Source organism: Onychostoma macrolepis, chromosome 12, assembly GCF_012432095.1.
Source record: "Onychostoma macrolepis isolate SWU-2019 chromosome 12, ASM1243209v1, whole genome shotgun sequence".
NCBI lineage: Eukaryota > Metazoa > Chordata > Actinopteri > Cypriniformes > Cyprinidae > Onychostoma > Onychostoma macrolepis.
This window is the reverse complement of record NC_081166.1, coordinates 23254718-23260717: the sequence shown is the minus strand read 5'-3', so window position 1 is coordinate 23260717 and position 6000 is coordinate 23254718. Positions and strand designations below refer to the sequence as shown.

General features: G+C 35.4%; 1 protein-coding gene across 2 annotated transcripts in view; it reads left to right on the top strand.

The window, feature by feature from the left end:
• The first annotated feature begins 1023 nt into the window (after positions 1-1023).
• Positions 1024-6000, top strand: part of raraa (retinoic acid receptor, alpha a) — a 165381-nt gene continuing 160404 nt past the window's right edge. For both annotated transcript variants that reach the window (XM_058792871.1, XM_058792872.1), the window contains exon 1: positions 1024-1233. The gene's annotated coding sequence lies outside the window, so the exon portion shown is untranslated. The remainder of the gene's footprint in view (positions 1234-6000) is intronic.

Below are 6000 nucleotides of genomic sequence, written 5' to 3'. Positions count from 1 at the left end.
CCTGCTGGTTGGTGGGGAACATTTTGACATCAGCTGAAAAGAAAATCATTTACAAGGCACAGGAAGATAACATCTTATGTTTGGCAGACAGTTTATCTAAACTGACTTACATTGCATTCAAGGTAGGCTATACAATTTTATCAGTTGCATTCAATGTGAATTATACCTATGACCTTGCCACTGCAAGAGCTATGCTCTTCTCTGTGAGCTGCAGATATCTTTTTCTAAAATATGTAGGCTATAATATGCATATGATTCCTGCACAATGAATTAGGGAACATCTATGTATATATAAAAAGCAAATGGAGTCAGCTTTGATTTCGTGTGTAATTTCAGCACCAAACGATTTACCAAATGCAACTGCAAAAAGAAAAATGACCGCTTGTAAACTATTTTTCTGAACGACACCTGTCTGCTATTGGTCGGCCAAACAGACAGATGACAGCTCATGGCATTAATTAAGTCAAAATTTATGGCTAGTCAAGATGCAAATAAAATGCATTTTCCATAATATAAACAGAAATTATATTGCTTACAGCAAGAAGTTCATTCAAGAAGCTTTCAGCATCAGTGTCAATTCATAGGCTACATACATACAAACATATTATTGAAGTAGGCTATATCTGCATGCAGCACCCACAACATCAAGCTCTGCTATAGCTACAGTTCCTCTATCTTTACTTTTTTTTTTTATTATTGTAATGTCAGTTTTTTATAGATAAAATTCTAATAATTATAAAAATAATAATTATGTAATTCACATTAATGCACATATAGACTAGCCTAATGCACATAAAATATGAATAGACTATTCATGAAGAAACATTTAATGCACATTGATATACCCCAATCCATATAATAATGTCTATTAATGTAATTATTGAAAGTTATGCTATGTTGTTATATCGGAAGCAAAGGCAGTGACAGAGACTATCAAAGATGGAGATGAGAGAGTTAACGGGACTTTGAGGAAACGGGGCGGGTTCATTCACTCGTGTTGGGTTTCACACACACACATAGAGACACACAGCACACATGACTCTCCAATAGCCGCTGCCTCATACGGGGTTCTTACTCAACTTTTACTAAAAACACATCTGAAGGCTCTTAATGACGCGCTTATTGCTGTTTTCTTGAGCGGACAGGGAACTTTACTGCAGCATCGTGCTGATGAAACTGCGCGGCAGGAGTTGAGGCGGTGAACGGCAGCAGGGGCGGAGTCAACAGGTTCAGGTATTTATTCAAGATTTTCATTTACTCTCTCACCTTCACCAAACATCCGCTGAAGGTAACACATATGCCAGAGATGTTTTATTTAGCGATTAAATACGCCGCATGACACTGCGAGATTAACTTTGTAAATTGTTTTGCACGAACAGTCCCGATAGTGCTGAATAGTATGGGCAGCGTCTCAAAGCCTATTGAACTACATACTGTTCCTAGACAGCATTTTGGGGGCATATACCGCTCATAAATGCAGGCTAGGAAGGCAGCTCTGTAGGTTTTGACAGTTGTTGTTTATCATAACTTTGAGATTATTTCATTAGCTTACTTTAATATGCTGATAGCCTAGCTGTTGTTCTTACTGTCTTCATTTTCAAGTGAACAATCAGTCGCTCATCATTTTTCACTGCACGCTGAAATATCCTACATGAGAAACACATTGTCGATTTTGAATATTTAGAAACATGATGGTGATAATTCTGGCAAAAATATGCTATTTATCGATTCTGTGTACTATTCCAACACTTTTTATTTCTTTTTAAATTCTATGGTGTATGTATGGTACAGTAATGGTTAAAGATTTATAAATTATTTATCATAAAAATGAATGCATATATTATATACTGTATATATATATATATATATATAAACTGAAAAAAAAATAATAATAACAATGTTTTTGTCATTTACTTTTCGTTTACTAATTTGATTGATTGATTGATTGATTAATTGATCGATAGTAACCTTGGCACATGTCCTTCAATATTCAGATTAGTGGTGATCAATGTAGGTTTTTCCATTCCAGTCTCATTGGAAAATACATAAGCATTTGGCGAAGTGGTGATTCTGTATGAATTTGTACAATGTGATTTGGGGAAAAAAGAGAAAGCATGAAGGTCCACGCCTAACCACACCCTTAAATCTAACCATCAGTGGAGCGTAAGCAGATCATATTTTCATAGGAGATTGTAAAATTCATACAAATGAACCATCAATTCACATTACAAATTGCCATGACAATGTGTTGAGTTTTATTGATTGATTCTTAAGCATTTGCATCTGGCTCTCCTAAATATTTGGCTACATCCTGGACATCAACAATTGTAATTGGCAAATTCTCGGTGAAGAACTATAATTCCCTAAATTGGAAGATCCAAGAAGTTGCTGTTACCATAGAAGCCAGAATCATGGCAATGTTTTAAGCAAAAAAATCTGATACATCTTTGAGCTGAATGATTTGCTTTGTAGCTTAGAACACATTAGTAAAAATAGACCCAGAACCAAGGCTACTGAGACAGTAACAGCGGTAACACTTGTGGGAACACATATTCACTATTAACTATTAAGAGTTTTCCCTCAATAAACTCCCACTTTGCTGCTTTTTAATAGTAAGTAAAGTAGTTGTTGCAGAATAAGGCATTAATATGTGCTTATAAACAGCAATAGTACTAATAAACAGCAATATAATATGCATGCTAATAAGTGACTAGTTAATAGTGTTTCCCAATCTAAAGTGTTACTGTAACAGCTTAGATATCTCAAAACACAATAATGTATTGAATGATGTGACAAATTCAGCAAGATTGGCAAGATGAAGGTGAGAACTTGTCTTCATATGAATGTAGACAGACACGATAGACTGAAAATTGCTTATTGTTGCAAAGACTTTGTATGTAATTATATAGCCAAATACAATTTTGTACTGTGGAGGTTTTATTTATTGTATTTTCCCATTAACTCGAAATGTTATTCTGTAGAGTTTTATGGACGATAGTGTCCTGTTCACTGCTGTCAAGTGCGTGTGTGAGTTCAGACCTATCGTATTTACCTGTTAAACTTTGCCTCGTTTCAAATAACTCTTGTATGTGTTGGTTGTTTTGGCCCTGATTTCAATCTTAAACAGCTGTTACGTATTGTGTGTGTTGATACACAACACCAATGCAAACAATGTTCAATTCAACACACAGGTAACGGGAAACTGCATTGTAATAATGGCTATAATATTTCACTGTTTTTGTGTTGCTGTTTGACGTTCCAAAATGATGCACAATCAGCTCTTTCTTCTTCTCCTGATGAGCAGAGCCTAGTTGTTCTTAGTCCACTTCTTTAAACGATGAGTAAAGCCAGTGTCAGCATGGGATGGAAAAAGCATTCTGGCATTAAAAACATGATAGTGACTCAACATCTCCTGGCAAATTATATTTAATTATTTCAATTGCTCTGTTTTCAGAATTTTATTTCAGTTGTTTTTGTGTGGTGTATCGACCAAATTGTTTTGCTAATTAAATCAGACGTGTATACGGTATGCTTGACTGTAAGACGATAGAGCTTCTGTTATTGTTGAGTATGGAGTATAACTGCTTCATTTTGTGCCTGATTTTTTACCTCATTATAGCTCTTAGAATGGAGTTATTATATCACAAAGCCATATTGTTCAAAGAAGCTTTTCTTTTCTCTTTGGCCTTGTTGATTGTTGCATTATATTACATTATGGTGAGTATGTTTGTGGAGAGCTGTCTTTAACTGTAACAGAACTATCAATGTTTACATGTAGTTATCTGAATAATAACACTCTTAAATCTCTTTAATGGCGCTGATTAACGGCACTATACTAAAGTTTGTTACTGCAGTGATGCAAGAACACATGGTAGGTTATACAACCAGACTGCGCACATGCAATGAACTTGCCAAACTTTTTTTTTTTTTTCTGTGAAGTTTCTGGAGACACTGCTAACATTTCAAATCAATGCCCAGCTTTCTATATGCTGCCCAACATGCAACTTATACCTCAGCCAATGTCTGGACTACCTGTTTGTCTGAACTATCTATCTATGTGTGTATGTGTGAAAAACTGCTGCATCTTAATGTTTTATAGTCACATTTAGCAAATTAGTTTACATAACAATACAAGCAATCAAGATAATGCACTGGATGTATGTGGATAAAGTTGAACATACTTTTATATCCAGCTTTGTATAAATAATTGTGCAATAATGTCGTTTGCACTTTGTGATGAAATTATAGGCAGTTTTTGCTATATAGTATATATTGCTTTACATTGGTGTACTGTATGGATTTTTGCAACCATATATATAGATTACACAATGACACGATACGCTAATTGATTCAGCAGTGATCAATTGTATGCATACTGTATACAGTATGAAAATTGTCTGTATGCATTGAATGCATGACCTTCTATTTGCCAAAACAATAGAGCATATTATAAGGAATACTGTATCCTACAGTACTGTGTGGTCTGTTTGACGAACATGCAAACAATGTGGGATGCACAGATATTTTTTTACAAGATGGGTGTTCAAATTGTGTGGTAAAAGCTGGTAATGCTATGGTGATTTTACTGCCTGAAGCCATGATGCAGTATCCAGTGCCTCTAGAGAGCATGTGAGTGTGGGAAAAGATGGAGAGACGGAGGGAAGGCAGGAATAGGAGCAGGGACTGGGAAGTTAAACCCTTATGATGCCTGGAGTGGATGAAAGCACAGACGGCTCTGTGCGGGTTACTCGGGAAATACAGAGGTTCTTTACCTTCATACACACACTGTGAAATGGTTAAGTCTTAACTCCACTTATTTTAATACACTATCGTTTTATCTTCCTGCTTCCTTTGATGGTATTAGATAATCTCTACGTGTCAGATGAGACGAATCCCTGTGCTCATGAGAGCAAGAACGAAAGAGAGAGTTACAGAGAGATAAAGAATAGATAGATGTTGAGAGAGAGAGAGAGAGAGAGAGAGAGAACAATTAGGTCAGTCTGGTAGGAGAACACTTACATGCTAAAAAATGCTGGGTTATTATTTTTTTTAAATGAAAACCATTAAAAAACTTTCATTACATGAATTGAAAAAAAAACAAAAAACAATTTTATATATGTATATATATATATATATATATATATATATATATATAAAACTTATTTTATTTTGGCTAGTTGAGAAGACTTATCATTTTCATTTAGTGTAGCTTGATATACCAAACTAACTAAAACTACAACTGAAATCAAATTTTTTAAAGACAAAAAATATACTAACTAATTCAAGATTTAATAGTACAAAAGAAGTTCTCACATGTTTTAAAGGGATAGTTCACCCAAAAATGAAAATTTGATGTTTATCTGCTTACCCCCAGGGCATCCAAGATGTAGGTGACTTTGTTTCTTCAGTAGAACGAAGATTTTTAACTTAAACCGTTGCAGTCTGTCAGTCCTATAATGCAAGTCAATGGGCACACAATCTTTGAGAGTAAAAAAAACACATACAGACAAATCCAAATTAAACCCTGCGGCTCGTGATGGTAAATCGATGTCCTAAGACACGAAACGATCAGTTTGTGCAAGAAACTGAACAGTATTTTTATCATTTTTTACCTCTAATACACCACTATGTGCACGGCATCCGGTGCGTGACGTCTGTATGTGCTCTGGTGTAGTTTACGCAAGTGCCGGAAGCGATCTGTCGCGCGTATACGTAAGTCATTGTTTACACAGTGCACATAGATTGTGGGTATGACGGCTAATCAAAATGGTAATTACTTGTGCTTATCTTGATTGTTCAAACCGACTTAAACATAAAAGATTACGTTTGCTCGCGCGAACTCATCCAGGAGTGTTGACTTTTCAAATTGCGTAAACTACACTAGAGCACATACAGACGTCACGCACCGCGCATGCGCTCAGGGCAGTTGGACATAGTGGTGTATTAGACGTAAAAAATGATAAAAATACTGTTCAGTTTCTTGCACAAATTTGTCTGTGC